The sequence below is a fragment of the Nelusetta ayraudi genome, unplaced genomic scaffold, assembly GCF_046127955.1.
Source record: "Nelusetta ayraudi isolate G7.1 ecotype Tasmania unplaced genomic scaffold, CSIRO-AGI_Nayr_v1 ptg000060l, whole genome shotgun sequence".
In the NCBI taxonomy this organism is placed as follows: domain Eukaryota; kingdom Metazoa; phylum Chordata; class Actinopteri; order Tetraodontiformes; family Monacanthidae; genus Nelusetta; species Nelusetta ayraudi.
Genome location: NW_027466110.1, coordinates 8,047,652 through 8,065,000, shown reverse-complemented (window position 1 = coordinate 8,065,000; position 17,349 = coordinate 8,047,652). Strand labels below are relative to the sequence as shown.

Below are 17,349 nucleotides of genomic sequence, written 5' to 3'. Positions count from 1 at the left end.
CCGAAACAGTCTGAAACGAAGCCGCCAGACGTCAGATGATTCAACAGCTGTGACGTCTCACCGGGTCTCGCATCACATTCTTTGTGTCCATCCATCACTCTGTCACTTCCCTTTTGGCGCGTTGCAGCGAGAGGTTGAATGAGCTTGTTGGAAAACTGATCCTTTGGTTGTTGTCATTCATTTCTTTCTGTCGACAATGAGGTTGGGAGGGTCTCACTTGACTTTGTATAATGACAATTGATCAAAATTACATGTTGATACCTTGCTTTTATTTATTTATTTTTTTAACAAATAGTTTATTCGTTTTTAAGCCACTGCTTAATTTCAAAGTACCGCAAACAAATGTATAGTTAGTTTTTTTTTTTTTTTATCGTTATTATTTAAAATGTGAGAAATAAAAAACTGATGAAAGGTTTCTCAACAAGAGCGCAAGTGATTCTGCAGCAACCAAAGTGAGTAAAACTTTTCCCTCGCTCGTAAAAAGAAAAAAGAAAAAAGAAAAAAGAAAAAAGAAGCAGAGCACTGTTGCTAAATCTTCCCTGAGGATATGAGCTCGGCTCACCAAAAAAGAATTGGCTCAGACAGCCTCACTAATATTGGACATCTGCTGCTGAGGTGCATTACTAAATCACTGAGAGTGCATGAGTGTGTGTGTGCGTGTGTGTGTGTGTGTGTGTGTGTGTGTGTGTGTGTGTGTGTGTGTGTGTGTGTGTAGGTGTGTGTGGGTGTGTGTGCAGGTAGGGGGTGTATTTTCGCTCGGGGACATGCGGATATGTATCTGCCTGACTCTGCAAACCCAACTTTCTGTGACTCACTGCCTAGAAATCCACCCTCGGTACAGACAGACAGACACGCACACACACACACATGCACACACACACAAAAAAAAAAAACTGGGGTTCCACCAATGTGAGCTCACTGACAAACAGCTGCCATTAGCTCCTGAGGTCACGTGAGGGTGAAAAATCTTTTGTCACTTTGAACCCAACTGCCTGTTTTCCGGATTCCAATTTTTTTCCGTTCAAGTCACTGGACGTCAGACACTAGGACCTGGCTACCGCCCCCTTGCTGGGCCCATCCGAGACTCTTCTCCCTGAGCTAAATTGAAGGGATGGGAAACGCGAGCGCTCAGATGATCCCGCAGGATGCAATCAAGCCAGCAACAGTTTTGGCCGGATTAAAGTGGCCTCATTAAAAGGAAAACAAGGAGTAATTGTACCTGGAAAAACCTGGCGGTGCCCTAAAGAGCGACACAGTGTGCCAACGCTGAGAGGTCAGCCAAGACTTTTGCATGATGGCGAGACGGTTCATCCTTCCTTTCAAATGCACATGAATTTAGCTTTCTTGCTAAATTTTCTATGATGTATCTGAGGTTCCTAACACTCCGTCTGAAGACGAGCAGGTCTTAGACTGCGGCAGCTTCCAAACTATTTTGCGATACGAGGGTGCGAGCTCATGGGCCAAAATGGGCTTTAAATCAAACCCTCACCAAGGACGGTTGAAAGATGCACTTGCTTGGCTGACCCGGTACTGTTTGAGTCAGCACGTTCATCACTCTGAACCGTGAAGCTCAGACAGTCGACTGGAGGAAGACGAGACGGGAAGAAAAATCACATTCTGGACCGGAGAAGGCATTTCTGCAATCTATTACCTTCAGATTATTGGAAACACACACACACACACACACACACACACACACACACACACACACACACACACACATGCACAGCCCCCTACCTCCTGTGTGTGTGTTCTGTATGCATTACATCAGGCTCATCTTTCTATCTAACTCACAGATTTTGCTCCTCCCTTTCCTCTGGGAGGAAAACATTAGAGACATCAACACACACACACACACACACACACACACACACACACACACACACACACACACACACACACACACACACACACACACACACACACACACACACACATGCTTCAAAAGGAAGCCTTTTCCCAGTGCGGTGTGGTTAAATGACAGGGCAGGGGTGCAGGCAGGGTAACAGTCAGCTGCTCGGGCCAGAAGGCAGCAGTGCAGCAGCGACCGCCTCACTGCAGCAACAAGTGGTCGGTCCAAAAAAAGCCCTTTAAGCACATTAAGAGCTTATTTCTGTGCTGCGAATATGAACAGGCATAAATAATTCAAGTCTGCCCGGAGTGTTTCATTCACACAGCTAAGGCCTGAGGGTCCCTGGGATGACGTGTGCTCGGACGCCATTTATATCTCTTATTCTTAACTCTTCTTGGAAACTTTTGTTTGTGCGGAGGGGAATTATTTTCGTATCCGTGCCGGTAAAAAGGAGTCATCTGAAATTCCCCCATAAATGCCTCGAGCGTCCGCAACATCTCTGCAGCCCACCGCTGCCGTCCTGTCGGTCCGTCGGCACTCTCCTCGTCCCCGTCTGCCTGTGAACTCGAGTCTGTGTTGACACAAGTCTTACATGTATGAACCCCCCCCCCTCCCACCACCACCACCACATCCACACCCTCCCTACCCACGGCCGTCCACTTCTAATGAGCCACAGTGGGCTCACAGTGTTTTAAAGGCAACACAGCCTTGTTATCTTTGGCCGTGACTCATAAGTCTTTGGTATCACAAAATGAACCCACGACTGGCGGGAGGCCTCACAAGCTGGCTGACATCATGTTGGAGTGGGAGGGGGAGGGGGGGGGCTGGGTTTACATACTGCACCAGAAATAGGATTGATGTATGGGAGTTACTAAACCCCCCACATTGAATAGCAGCTGAAGGAAGTGGGATGATTTGAGCAGATTTGGGATTTTTGGCTGAAAGTAATTTTTCATCATTATGAACCTTTGGTTTTCTCTTGCACTTTCATTATTAGCAGACAGCTGGAACATGTTTATAACTCTAATAAACATTAGTGTAATAATGAAACACAGGAAGTGTCTGTACGGCATATTGGTGATGTAGCACAAATGGGCTAATGGCATTAGCATGCAAGCTAATAGTGTTATTTTAAAGAACATTTAAACAGAGATCAGCAAAAAAAAAAACACCCCCACTGGCTTCTGATTGGCCACTGAACACCTTGCCTCTACCCCTTCCCTTCACCCGAACTGCAATCCTCACTGTAAGGGGCGTGTCTTCGCTGATCTCCATGGCAGAAGAAAAGAAATCCCTCAGAACCAGCCTAAACATTATTGCATTCCTAACTTTTAGTCGGGCATTATTGCCCCATTGTGCAACCAGGATCTTTACTGTCTTTGTTGCAGAAAGAAAAGAAAAAAAATCTGTGCACTTCAAGTTACTCGATAGAAGCCTTGAAGTGTGCCGCACTTGAGTAGGACTAACGGAAGTGGGTGTTTTGGGATGCAGCTCATATCTCTGCCTGTAGGGCAGATATGGAGGAGAGGTGGGCGGAAGGGGGCGGGTGAGGGGGCGGAGTGACTGGAAGAGGATGAAATCAGAGAATGGATGGAGGGGGAGGCGGAGGAGCAGCAGAGGAAGTGACCGAGGATAAGATAGATGTTTGGAAAAGGAAAGACAGCAGTTTTGGGGGGGGTGGGGGGGGGTGGGGGAGGGGGTGAGTAATGTGAAAGATGGGTAAGGAAGGATGGGAGAGAGGGGGGAGAGGGAGGAGAGACGCTGTGATATACACATCTGAGGACAGTCTGGCAAACTTCCTGCCCTGTGACTCGCGCAAAGTGGCCAGTTCACTTCTCATGCTCTTTATTTTTTTTGGCCTCGGCCGAATCCGGAAAGGTCAACTGCACAACGCTGCTGCGTCTCAGCCAACTTTCCTTCATATCGGTCCCTTTTTTTTTTTTTTCATGCACGTCATACCAAGTCTCTGGTGAACAATTAGTCCAATTGGTCCCATTATGGGTTGTTTACACAGTTCTTTTTTCACTCATTGATATTCACCCCATGATATTGCACAATCTTTAATGGCTTGAGTGTCGGGGCTCCTGTGAAGCTGTTCAGTCCTCTTCTGTTCGGACCGCTGCACTCTAATGAGGTTTAAACCTTGCAACAGAGAAAGACAACACAAACCTCGAGAGCATGAGATTGAAGGAAAAACCCGCTGTTTTCTGCCCAGCAACCCCATCAAAGTCGGAAAAAGTCTGTTATCATTGGCTAGTGGCCAGCTGGTGATGGGAGTAAACACACACACACACACACACACACACTAGCTGCATTTCCATTACAGTTTTTCGCAAGATAAAAAGCGATATTTCTTAAAATATTTCGATAAAGCAAAACTGCAATTTGCAGGTGTTGCAGAAGCGCATAAGCCGTAATTCTCGTAAAATCTCAAATTACGTTTGCTTTTGTTTGGGGGAAGCTGGGGGGTCTGGGAGGGGAACTCCAGCCACTGCAGCCCACTGGTAGCGATGCAGGATGCAGGATGCAGGGTCCAGGGCTGGCTGCTGTGTGTGCCAGTGCGGCTGGCAGTGGGTGGTGGGGGGGCAGAGGCGGACGAGTCGGAACGCACACCAAACACGGCGTGATGTCACATGGGCATAAAGCTAATGGCACGTCTCCTTCATGAAGTGCCTCCACTGGGCATTATAATTATCAAACAAGTCTTCTCAGGCTCGGTTTTCCACAGTTTCCCCTCGTGTTGACATGTAACAACTTTACTACTCGACTCCAAACATTCCCGTGTCTCCGTTGTCAAAGAAAAAAGATGAATGAGTAAACAAGAACTGATCACGGCACCAAACTGGAAGTGACACTTAATTGTTGTTTGCACTTTCCTGCCATGTCTGTCAGGACTTGTGCGGAAAGTGCTGCGGCTTTCTCCCATCACACAGCTTGAGCGGTTTTAGTAGCAACAGAAGAAAACACAGTGAAAGAGATTGTGGGCAATGCAACAAATACTGACATTGATGCAAAAAGTGGCAACAAACAGGGAAACATTCCCCAGGAAAATCCAAGGTCCCTGACACCCAGACCTCTTCTTTTGCCAAACTGAAGAAAGTCTCAGCTGGTTTCTGCTCAACAAAGTCATCAAAGACCATTGTCATGTCATAATTTGACAGCATCCATGAATAAGTGTCACACTTTTTTACAAGTGTGTTTTTATAAAATAATTATTTTTGGAACCTATCGCGAGCGCCCCTAGTCTGTTGATTTAATGATCATCCTGCCAGATTTTTCTGTTTTGATGAGTGTTTGGAATTTTTTTTTCTTCCGGCATGTCAACTGTGACTTTACGCTCCAGAGGTGTAAACTGCTAAAAAAAAAAAAAAAAAACTATGGAATGGCGTAAATATCTGAATAATTGTTTGCTGCGTGTTATATAACTGAAGCTGCTGCAGCTCGTCTGGAGCTCTGCTCAACGTCTGAGCAGCATTTTTATTTTTGCCAGCAGTGATCAAAGAAAGTTCAGTTCAGTTTGGACCGTTGGTCTCCTGCCACGGCTCAGCTACTGCGCTAAAGTACAAAGGACGTCATTACTTCCTATTATCTCAGCACTTGAGAGTTTGTTTGTCCAAACAACACATCGCAAAATGGGGGCAATAATGCTGTTTAATGTCCAGAGTTGAGCTCCAGCATACACGTCCTTTCATTTGTTTGTTGGAAAAATATTTTTTCAAACGCAAAGTAGGTGGGCGAAGTGAGCGAGTTTGTTTTGAGTGAGTTTCATTTTACAGAGGATGAAGATGAGAAAACGAGGCCACACACTCACACAGCCGACGGTGTCCTTGTATGGTGAGAAAAACTTTGTTCCACAAAAGACTCGTGAATCACTGTTTTCATTGTTTCCTTTTGATGTGTCCACTTTCCCGTTGGCTTATGTAGAAGTCACTTGCATGGATATCGTGTTTTTCAAATTTGGCCAATCGGGTCAACAATCTCACAGGTCGCTACAGGACTGACGGAACAGAAGCGCGACTGCATCAGAGGGCCGCTGATTTATCGGTGAATGACTTTATTTGGACAACGAGTGAGCGAGAGCGAGTGAATTCCTTTTGTTTAGTTTCTTTTCCCTTGATACAGAATTAAACTGCTGTGTTTCCGTCCTGGGCGACGCAGTGGTTCAGCGCCTTCGCCTCGGGTCAGCTGGGACAGATGGAGATCACACTGATAGAAAACCAATGCATAGATGGACGGTGGTTTCCTTCCTTTCCTGGCAACCCCTTGCGGCTGCTGGGCGTATATTTTAAAAGACGAAGAGCAGCCGAATCAACGGGAACACTGAATCAGAGGTCGTTGCTTCAGTGGGGACATTCTGCTTGAATGTTCTTTCCATCAAAACAATGACAAATACATTGGCGCAACCGCTTGACCAGAACCCCACTGAGTCAATGTCCACAGCTTAAGCAAAGTCTACTCTACATTTATTGTCCCACATTTTCTTTACCATCTAGATTAGCAAGCAATTCTGAAGTTAGAATTTCAGGGCAACACTATGAGAGTTTGTGAACTTGCGCCCCCTCGTTGGCGGAATAATGAAAATCACACGAAATCTAAAGGTATGGAGGAGCACTGGTGGTCATCGATTAGAGCGGCCCCACAGTAAACCATGGCAACATAATCTCTTCTTCCACTCTTGAAGTTGGACCGTCTCAGAATGACTCGCCGGCCTTTTTTCTTGCAGCTGAGCCATTCGACTCGTCCCCCTTCTCATTTTCCCGTCTCCCAGCCGACTATCAGAGGGATTAATAAGAGCTGTGGCCGAGAGCCGCCGTCTTTAAGCCCAACAGACACTCCTCTGTTCTGATACCAGGGCAGATATTTGAGGTCAGGTCACTGAGCAACATCAAAGGGACCGGGACTGACCTGATTTATGAGTCCCGCTTCAGTGGACAGGTAGCAAAGGACCGGTGAAGGGGGATCGTCCAATAATGGAGACATGAAAGAGGCCAAAACCTTCTTTGGTGACTTCTATTTACTGTCCTTTTTTTTTAAAAGAAAAAAAAAATCCTTCCACCCACCACAGACCACAGGACAAAGACATTCAGGTTTGGCTGAAGAAAAGTCCTTGTATGGATATTTATCAGCATAAATCTCTGCAGTTATTGCTAAATTTATTTTAACATGATTCTTTGTAACTTTCCTTCCACCATTTTCCCTTCAGCTCACACATTTCTCTCTTCTTTCCTCATCTTCCTTCCTTTCTCTTTCTCTCCACAGACTTCATTATGGCATAACCACACTGGGAGGTAAAAAAAAACAACCTTTTTCACTTTTTCACAAGAAGAAAAGTCCAATAAAGTTGCAGAACACCTTGAATACCGACACAACATAACGTGCGATTTAAGGACTAATCATTAACATTGAGCAAAATCGGCAATTGGTGGATGATACGTCAGCATGAGTGCTTTATGACTGCACTGCCCAGAACTGATGTGTTTCCAATGCTACTGTAGAAGCCATCTGGAAATGATGTGTGTATGTGTGTGTGTGAGTGTGTATCCCAGGCTCTTTCCATTTCTCCGTCTATGCCCAGACCAAAGTGACTCATACAGCCTGTGATGCAACACTCAAAAACTCAAAAGAAGGTAGAAAAACATAAAAGCCGCGAGTTTTTGTTTTCAGTCTCCCCCGCATCAAAGTTCAACAGTGAAGGTTTACTTCTGTTTTGTCACACAGTTGAAAGTGAGACGCGACGCTGGACAAATTTAGTGGTACAGCAAGTAACTTGGAATTGGGGCGCTGAGAAATGACCTCCCTCTTGCTCAAAATGAGGTTGTTGAGTTATGGTTTATGGTCCTGCGTTATAAACAGTCTCAGTGTTTTAGAACTCACTGACCAGTGTTGGTCTTGAGACTAATTTTATGTCGTCTTGGTTTCATCTGCGCCTCGGCACCCTTTGGTTTCAATCTTGTCCTGGTCTTGGAAAATAACGGCATTGAGGGGACTTCAAAAACCCGGCAAGCTGATCCCGGTGCTCCATCATTGTTATCACGCGCCATCTTCTGATGTCACCAATAAGATGCATCAGCTTTAAAAACACGCAACAATGTATATTTTGTTTTACCTTCTTTCCATCTCTTCTCTCCAAGAGCTGAATGACCTCTCTCATACGCTCCAGTGTGATGGGGCTTTTGGTTGGTGACCTGTTGATCCTAACACTCTTATTGGTCTTGGACTCAACATGGTCTGTCTTGGTCTTGGTCTTGTCTCAGTCCTGATACCCCTGATCTTGGCAATGTCTTGGTCACGGTCACTATCGCATCGCTATCTGTAACGCGTCCAGTGTGAGTTGGTTGTCGGTTGCCAGAACTCTCAACACTCTCAACACGATGTGCATCTCGGAATAGCATCACATCTGTTAAAAGAAAGACAGTCTCTTTTTTTGTTCCAATAAATTAGCTCCATTAAATATTTGGCGAGTGACACCTATTCCACTGTCATCTGCAACCACAGCTCCGTCCATCCGTCCGGCTGTCTGTCTGTCTGTCTGTGTGGCTGAGAAACGGAAAGAATGTGAATGAGTGAAGGAGAAAGACTAAGAAGTCCAGATGGGATCCCACGCATCTTGTACTAATGATGACTCTGGCCAGGCAGCACACAGGGACACGTGCAAATAAGTTCCTTCATTGTCACACACACACACACACACACACGCATGCACGTACACACACACACACACACAACCCTCAAATCCTGCGAGCGCCTGTAGTTACATACCTCTAATTAGAGGCATATATGAGTCAGACTTCGGGGGAAGTCATCCTTTCCCAGCTCTCCTGACTTTCCATGCTCCCCTCACATGCTCGGTGACTACCTTGATTTTTTTAAAGCTGTCCGAATGACGAAGCCAAACACAGCTGAGGCAAATGGAGAAGGAGTCTGCTTGTTTTATGGAATTCCTCTCTGGTGTATTGCAGGTTACCATGGAAACCCTGAACTTAATTACTTCATACTGCACGTTGTGATTTTTAAAAAAAAACATGACATCTTCTCCATTTCACATTTGATTTCATTTTTTTTTTTTTTTTTTTAATCAAGCAATGAGAGATTACTGCAAAACAAATGACTTGATGTGATCCTGCTACGTATGAAGTTCAAACACTGCCGCAGCACAAATGCAGATGAGGCCATTAAGTATTTCCAGGTCAGCCTGCAGGGTCACACTGGTCAACGTCCAGCCTCATACATCTTACTAAAGTTGTTCAAAGGTCTCTTTGTCCGGACTGCAATGACACCACACAGAAAACACTCTCAGTCTGCCAAAAAAAAAAAAAAAAAAAAAAAAGGCTTTGCAGCCAAAACTCTTTCTTTCATCAGTTTGGGACAATGAGCACAAAAAAAAGCAAAGTTTGTCCTCAGGGAGGAATAGACGCCTAATCCAACAAAACGAGACACAAGACTTTTTCTGCGTGGGTGAGGAGGAGGGGCGTGGCTATTATCCAAATTCAAACACAGCCAAGACGTAACAACCAAACAAGAGACTCGGCCATATATAGTGATGACCCTGCACAGCTCACACGATAGCGAGGAGTTTCTGTGTCTGGCTCCAAAAAATGGGGGGGGAGGAAAACTGAAACGGATTTTTTGAATGTCACGCACAATGGCAAAAAGTTAAATATGTTTCCCCTGTGACAAAAAAATGTCTGAGGCACCCACATACTTATGATTCTGTTGTAGCGTTAATAAGAGCAGATCCTCACCCCTGTCTCTAATATCTCTAATATATTCCCCAATAACAAACAACTTTCTCTGCCTCAGAGTTTGAAAAAGCACTGCAAGACAACAAGGAAAGGCAAGGTCATGCGGTTCTCACAAGCCTGGCAAAGTTCTAAAAGCATGGAAACTAACTGGCTGCACTCGTGAGAGGCACCTGAAAGCGCTCCTGGCTCCAGACTGCAGCTCATATTCTGACTAGAAAACTAACTGGCTGGGATTCTTCAACTCCTCGAAACTCCAGAATGGTGATGTGGGTTTGAAAGCGAGCGTCCGTCAATGTGAAGGTGAGAGGTGAACAGGTCAAATTACAATCCTGACGGACATATCCGCCACTTGGTGGATTCAGGTTCTGGTGATTGTTTCACCCCCGAGTCAACTGAAGCCTCCTGGTCGGGAGCTGTGTGCAACAGATCGCCAGGCAGCGGCCTCTGTTTACAGGCTTCTGGAAGTTGCTGTGCAGCGTCTTCACCGACAGAGAGGGAGTGACACTTGTGTGAAGTTATTCCAAACCCAGGCAGAGTGCATCATAAAATAAAATGTGGGAGGATTTCCCCATAAAGGAGGAGTTCTTCCCAGTGCATGCAACCTGCATCTGTCTCCGGCTAGAAGGCAACTCTGGATATTATGTATCTGCTTTTTCAAATACTATTTTTTTTTTGTCAATTTGCTTATTTTTAATTAATTCCCTCCGTGAAACTCTCGAACTTATTCACATGTATTAGAAAGTATAACCACAGCCTGAATCAATATTCTAAATAGTGAACTGGGCTCTTTAAGAAAAAAGCCAGAAAAGTAAATGGCTGTTTTAGGAGGCCATGATGCCATTTGATCGTTAGCGACTGATGCTGCTACGCTAAATGGCCCGTAAAGAGGGCTGCTGGGAAACTGGCATGAGGAATACACTTTTATGTTGCTACACACACACACACACACACACACACACAAAACCCTCCTTTTTCTCCTTCCCACTGATAATACAGGTTCCCCGCAGGGGGGGCATTAGGGTCTGTCATCAGCAGATAACTGCGGCAGCGATGACATCATCATCTGTATGTTTGTTTACTGGTGGCGATGGGGAAGGGAGTGAAGGAAGCGGGAGGGGAACGGGAGAGGAGTTAAGTGTCGAGAGGGGCCTCGAGAGTGCAGAAGGCGACTGGACGAGCAAACGCTGCGTTTGTTTAGTCGGACTTTGTGCGACGGGTGGATAATCAAACAGTCAGTCTGCGCTGGGCGGCTGTTTGCTTTCAAAGCGCACGTGTTTGGTTTGCAGATGAGCTTTTCAATTAAGTTCCCACTTCTGTCGGTCTATTTTTTTCTCTCTCTCGAGGTAACGGATACGAGGCGTCAAGCCTGTTAGCGAAGCCGCGCAGCTTTGTGAGCTGCGGCTGCTCTGACTGGAGGTGATCAGTCGGTTCAGCCATCAATCAACGCTTCCTTCCAACTGCTTCCCCCATAGGTGACAAAATACGAGTTGCCAAGTGGCCAAAAGAGTGTTTTTAACCCCCCTTGAGGAGTTGTTGAGCTCAGAGTTGCTGGGGTGAGGAGTTCATCCGGAGACAGCCGCCGCTTCATCACGTTAAAATGAGTCAGATGGGGTGATGCAAGAAGCGGATCGGGACCCCCACAGGAGCAGGGAAGTGTGTTTTTTGTTTTTCATGATAATAAAGAACGCACTCCCGGGTCAGATGGTCGGCTATTTTGTTAACCTTCTTACATTTCATCATTACCGTCTTCACTGAAGAGTCTTTTTCACCCAGGAACAATGTGATGCAACTGCATCTCCAACTCTCCACTACCAGAAACCTTTTTACTTGTTATTCTCCAGTTATTTATTTATTTGTTGAGACTTATGCAACTTTCTGTGTTTCCAATATTCTTCCCCCTCCATTTTGTTTGGCTCTTCCTGTTTAGTTTAAATCATGAATGAGGTCTCTGGCTTAATGTGTTTCACAGTTAAAGAAAATGATGGCGACGCTGTGGTGAGTCCAATCAGCGCTGTGTAAACTCTTTCAGCCGAGAGCTGTAAAGAAAATGGTTGTTCTCCCCTATGAAGAAACCCTGAAAAGTCTTTTTTCCAACAGAAATAGTCGTCTGAAGACTTGTAATCTAGCCGGAACGCTCAAATACATATGCTTGGATTACAAGACTGCATAACTGCATAAACTCTATAAAACTCGAGGCCTCACTTAGTGCCGGACAAACAATCAAGTCTCGGTGGTAAAAACACTGATTTACACTGACTAACACAACCATGAAAAACAACAGTGGATGTGGTCCATGATGAGGCACTGCTGACACATTTGGGCGGTTTCCTGTCAATCAAAAAAAGCTAAAGCTGTCCAACGGTCAGGCGACAGAGAGCTGAATCATGACCTATGTGCAGCAGTTGTGGAGGTGTTGCGTTGCTCTTTGTGCAATTGTGTCGTCCTGGACGTCACCCTCGACGCACACGGCTTTGAGGAAGAAGGGAGTCAACCAGCCCAGGCAAGTGGCAGACCGAGAGCTGACCGCTTCCCTCTTGTTGGAGAAAGTTGCACGTTCACTGATAAGTTAACACTTGAGGCTGTGGTCTTGCTCGTTGCCTTTAATCGTCTCTCAGATGGTTTTAGGTTCATGTTTTCGCAGGACATAATCAGGGTCACTTCACCATCCAGCTAATCTGGAGTCTCTGAACAGAACAACGTTGATCTGACCTTCTACAACTCTGGCGCGTCTCATGTAAAGGACGACACTCAGCTACTGCCGGATGGACGCCGGTTGTTGCTGAGTGATTTGCACCACACCTCCAAACAAATACCGAGATGCTCTTCAGAAGATATCCAGAGCTTTACTGGGCTCAGGAAAAAAAAATGCAGAGCTCAAACTTCCCTAATCACTCCATCTCTCCTCACACACTCTGACCTCATCTCCCTGGAGGGATGCTAGGAAAGCAGGGGGTTGAGTTCAACTCCCAGATAGAGCCAACGCAGATTTGAAAAGCTGCTTTCCGTGCAGCCAGAGTGCGAAAATCAGGTCACGTAGACTCATTTATGGATAAACGGCATTATGCAAATCTCTTTTAAAAAACTTCAAAATCCATTTCATTGTGTTTCACCCCACCGACATTCCAACTCTTTCATGCAGATGGCCTTCCTCTGCTTGGCCTTGCCAATAAACAATGAGAGCAACAGTTGGGGGGAATAAAACCAACAACTCAGTGACAACAAAATGACTAATCAACTTGGACGCCTGCTGCTAAATGGGATTAAATCCACAAGAATGGGCTCGGCTTTATCTGGTGGGAGAGCAATATGAACAGCAGGCCGGTCTGCTTCATTCTATACCTGAGCATACAGACTAATCTCCTTTCAATTTAAATGTTCCTACACAAACAGTTTGCAGAGATAAAGACAAGCAAGCAGGTAGAGGAATGTAAAGCTCTTCCAGAGCGATGATTACAGTCAGAGAAAGACCGCTGAGAGGATTCCTGGCCCGATCAAGCAGCGACAAACTGATCCTGGCCTGCAGGGGGACAGAAGAGGAGCGGAACAACCAGGGCTTCGAGGAAACATTTGGAAGTGGAGGGAAGCTGGGGCTGGATGAAGAAGTGGAGCAGCTGTGTGGAGACTCTGCAGCTGTGACCTCCTTCTTCACCCCTCGTCCTCCTTCTCAGGCCGGCCGTTTGCGAGTGTGCGTTGTGTAATGCCTTCACACAGGACTCGCACACACTGGCCACACGTCACCAGCCAAGTGTCGCTTCCTCCTGCTCAGGTTTCTCAACATTTGCCCTCCGACTCCTTTTCACCCACGACGCTCCAGACGGCGTTGTTCACGCCTCCATCACCCGCCAGGCCTGATCGAGAGTTTCTGGACGAGCCTCCGCACTTCTGCTTTCACCTGGAGAGCGTCGTTTTTTCCCCCATGACACACTCAGGGCGCTGTCCTAACCACTTCCTCTTTTGTTTCCAACTATTCTCACTTTTTGGTCATTCTAAAACTACTCTCATTTCTACAAGACACATCTGATAAAAAAAATTAAAAAAAAAGGTCTTCATTCCATAAAATAATACACACAGCAAGTGAACAGGATTTCAGCGGGATATAAAATTCAAGATTCAAACTTGCCCTATTGGTGCACTTTCATTAATGTCCCTGACTGAATTTCTTCCATCTGCAGCTTCAAAGTAAACACTTGTGTCACTGATTGATTTTCATTTCTGTTTAATTCTGCATAAACAGCTTGAAAATGACCATTTATGAACACAGAGGGACTCCTAAATGGAAGCCTTTCTCTTCAGCTGACAGTCAACCACCGCAAATTTCATATCAAATCTGGATTTCTTGCTTTTGTACGGACCTTAGCGTCTCAGCTAACAGCTCGGGCGTTTCAGAGATTGAAATCACAAGGAGACAGAAGAGCAGCAAGTGACGGATAAAAGAAATTAAATTACTTTCCCCTCATTTTCATATTTTTAGTCACAAATGCTGAAGCCGGAAAGGGCTGCGGAAGATGTGGCCGCCCACTGCTGTGCTTGCAGCTGGCTTTGGTTTGCTGGGGACTGAACAACATTTTAATGTTATAGCGTAATTATCTCATGACACTAGATTAATATGAACAGGATTACATCATTGTTGCCGCATGTCTTTTTCTCTCTTCAGCCTCACGTCCCAGAGTCTGTTGTCCCTTTGCAGAAACAGTCCGACAGGCTCAGATTCCAGGGTCAGCGCGGGACGCACAACAGCGTCGCTGCTGCGCTAAATCCTACGTCAGCAGACTTTCTCGCCGTCCAACAGCCGTGTTTTTGCACAGATAAGAAAAATGTTTGAGTAGGGATGTCCTCATTTACTTCATGTACCAGCAGGCCTTTTGGTTGAAAGGCACTTTTCTGGACAGCCTCCCCGGTGGACGGACACGGTAGCAACTTTGTCTCCCTGAGCCTTCATGCACAAACTGAACAGACATGGCATTAAGCAACATCGTTGAGTCACTGGGACTTTTCAGGTAATTTGTCTAGTCGTGGTTTGCTTTCGACCTCAAAATAATTTTGGCAAATTTCTGAAAAAAAAAGTTGGTAAGAAGCCTACTGGTTCGCCTTTGGAAAATCATGCATTCAGTTCAAATGCAACTTACGTGAGATTGGAATTAAAGCAGCAACGACAACGCCCTCCTGACCTCAGAGCCACCGCTGAGTTTCAAACTATTGACACTTTGTGCGTGCGTGGATGGCAGCCAGTAAATTTCCCATACATGGACGTGAGAAACAGATGGCTCCCTCCATCGAGAGCGTGCCAAACTGAATTTCACCATAACTAATCACTGTCTAGTGGTGTGAAAAAGAAAAAGAACACACAACACCACAGCCAGAACGACACTGACAGATGCTGACAACTCAGCAATGGCTTCATACTTTAAACAATGACAAACGAAGGATGCTAATTGGGCTATGCTTCATATTTTCACCAGATAATTAAGCAGAAAACTGATTTGTGTCTTTTATGACTCAGCACTTCAGCCTGCCAGACTGTGGAGGTAATACCGATGCCAGTGGTGCGATTTCTCATTTAGAACAAAACAAGTTCATTAAGAGTCAAGAGCAATCTGAGCCGCATCATCCATCTCCCCTCATATCTTCAGTTTACACTAATAGAGGCAGCCACCCGCTGATGATAATGTCTGTTATTGTTGGCACTCGTAGACGCCGTGAGCGATAACAATCCACAACCTGAGCCATCTGCTTTCAGTCAATCAATCCATCGGAAATAGAAACAAAAACATTGCCAAAATGCACCAGCGTAATTATCTTCAAGCATGAACTGTGAAAACCTGCTAATGTCTCAGGGTGGGGTGAGAGGGAAGGGGTGGGGGGGGTGGTGCTCATAGTGAATCATTGTTATTTTAAAAATACAATCAACTTTAACCCAAACCAACGTTCCCATCAATCGCATGGTGGCCACTTGTTTTCATTGCCCTGAAGAAATCCTGGAAACCACTCAGCGTTACTGCTCTAACCACAAACTAGTCCAGAGGGGACATGACAGGATGTCTAACAGAGAGACAGAAAGAGAGGGAGAGAGAGAGAGAGGGAGAGGGAGAGAGAGAGAGACAGCAAACAGATGAGTGATGTGGCAAAATAGAAGCATGACTGCAGGTTTCCATTAAATGCGCGGTCGCTGTATTTACCGCAGCAAATGCGACTGACAAAGACGTTGCAAGGGAAGTCGCAGGGTCTGTTTCAACTGGAGACCAACACACACACACACACACACACACACACACAGAAACAGCAGGGAGAGCCTAAATTACATTGGCGGCTGGGCTGCTGGAGCAGTGGTACATGGCAATCAGTGCAGAGGAGTCGAGTTCCCGGAAGATGGATCTCATATTTACGGCCGTCAGGACGAGGCAGGCGTGGTAAACAGTGTCGCTCTGTCAACACTCACATTTAAAAAAAAACAAAACAAAAAACAAAACAAAACAAAAACCCAACCAGATGATTAGAACGGAGCTGAGAGAGGAGAGGAGAAGTTTGACCCCCCCCCCCGCCCCACCACTTGGCTGCCGTTGTTTGCATTCGCACATCATTGCCCCCCCCAGCTGTGCGTAAACACTCCAAACTCCAGGCCACTGGAGGCTTTCCAGGCCCTGACGCCCGCTGACCCAGTTCCTGCCGCGGACCACCGCCGAGCGACGCACAACATGCATAGGTCGACAATCTGCACAGCTTCAACCTCCTGCAAACACGCAACCCGGCAAATGAGGCAACACTTGAGTGAGCCGCCGGAGCACAAGGTGTGAGTGGGAGCAAATGTGGTGGGCCGGGGCTGGGGGTGGTGAGGGGAGTGGAGGGTGGAAGGAAGGGGATCCCCCAGCCTCCCTGCTCTTATTGAAGAGAAGAATTGATCGTAAATCAACAGAGACCCACTTGTGACCAGGGAAGTGTGTCCTGGAAGCTGTAAACACAAAGTCAGCGGCCAGAAGAAGAACCACTTGTCTCGCTCAGGCTAAAACATCGATCAGCTGATTCATATTCCATATGAAGCCGGTAGCACTGTTCAGAGCAGCGGCCAGACCTGGATGCCAGGAGTGTGAGTGTCCCTTCTGAAAGGCCACCGCCCCATTTTCACATCTTTACGCTTCATTCTGAACTCCGGTGCTGCAGCTCTGCACAGCAGCTGATTTAGCACTTTGTTTACGGCCTCAAATGGAAACACACAGTTTAAGCCTCTCGCTAAAAGTGATGCCTTTGCTTTGCGACCAAAAACAACAACAACAACAACAACAACAACAACAACAACAAGCTGGAAGTTGATGTCAGGAGAAGGCACTCTGGCTTCTGAGGTGCTTTTTGTGACACTAGAAAGTCACACTTTGATTCCCAGAGCTTTTCTTGTTTTCAACACACACTTCACTTGATATGAGTAAATCACATGATGGGAAAGGTGGATTTCTTTTTTTCCTCCACAGAAGTACACTGGCTGCATTTGTCAGGCAGCAGCAGCTCATTTGTCACGACTTGAGCCGTGTTTGTTTGCTTGCAGTGCTGCAGGTTGCATGGAGACAAGCACGCGTTTTGAAATAACCAGATGTCTTACCTCATGGCTTTCAGGGAAAAGCTGGTGGCGGTGACGGTGGCGGGAGAGGGGAGGGGGGTTTATGACACGGAATGTGCGCAACCATCTCTTTTGTGTTGTTTCGTCAGAGAAAGAAAAAAAAAAAAAAAAAAAAGGAAAGATTGTTCGCTTCGCTCCTGCAGCGAGTT

General features: G+C 46.1%; 1 protein-coding gene across 1 annotated transcript in view; it reads right to left on the bottom strand.

Moving 5' to 3' along the window:
- The window catches only part of LOC142897632 (partitioning defective 3 homolog B-like), a 213,101-nt gene extending 195,764 nt beyond the window's left edge, over positions 1-17,337 (bottom strand). The window contains exon 1 of the mRNA XM_076040092.1: positions 17,183-17,337. The gene's annotated coding sequence lies outside the window, so the exon portion shown is untranslated. The remainder of the gene's footprint in view (positions 1-17,182) is intronic.
- Between the last annotated feature and the right edge of the window lie 12 nt (positions 17,338-17,349).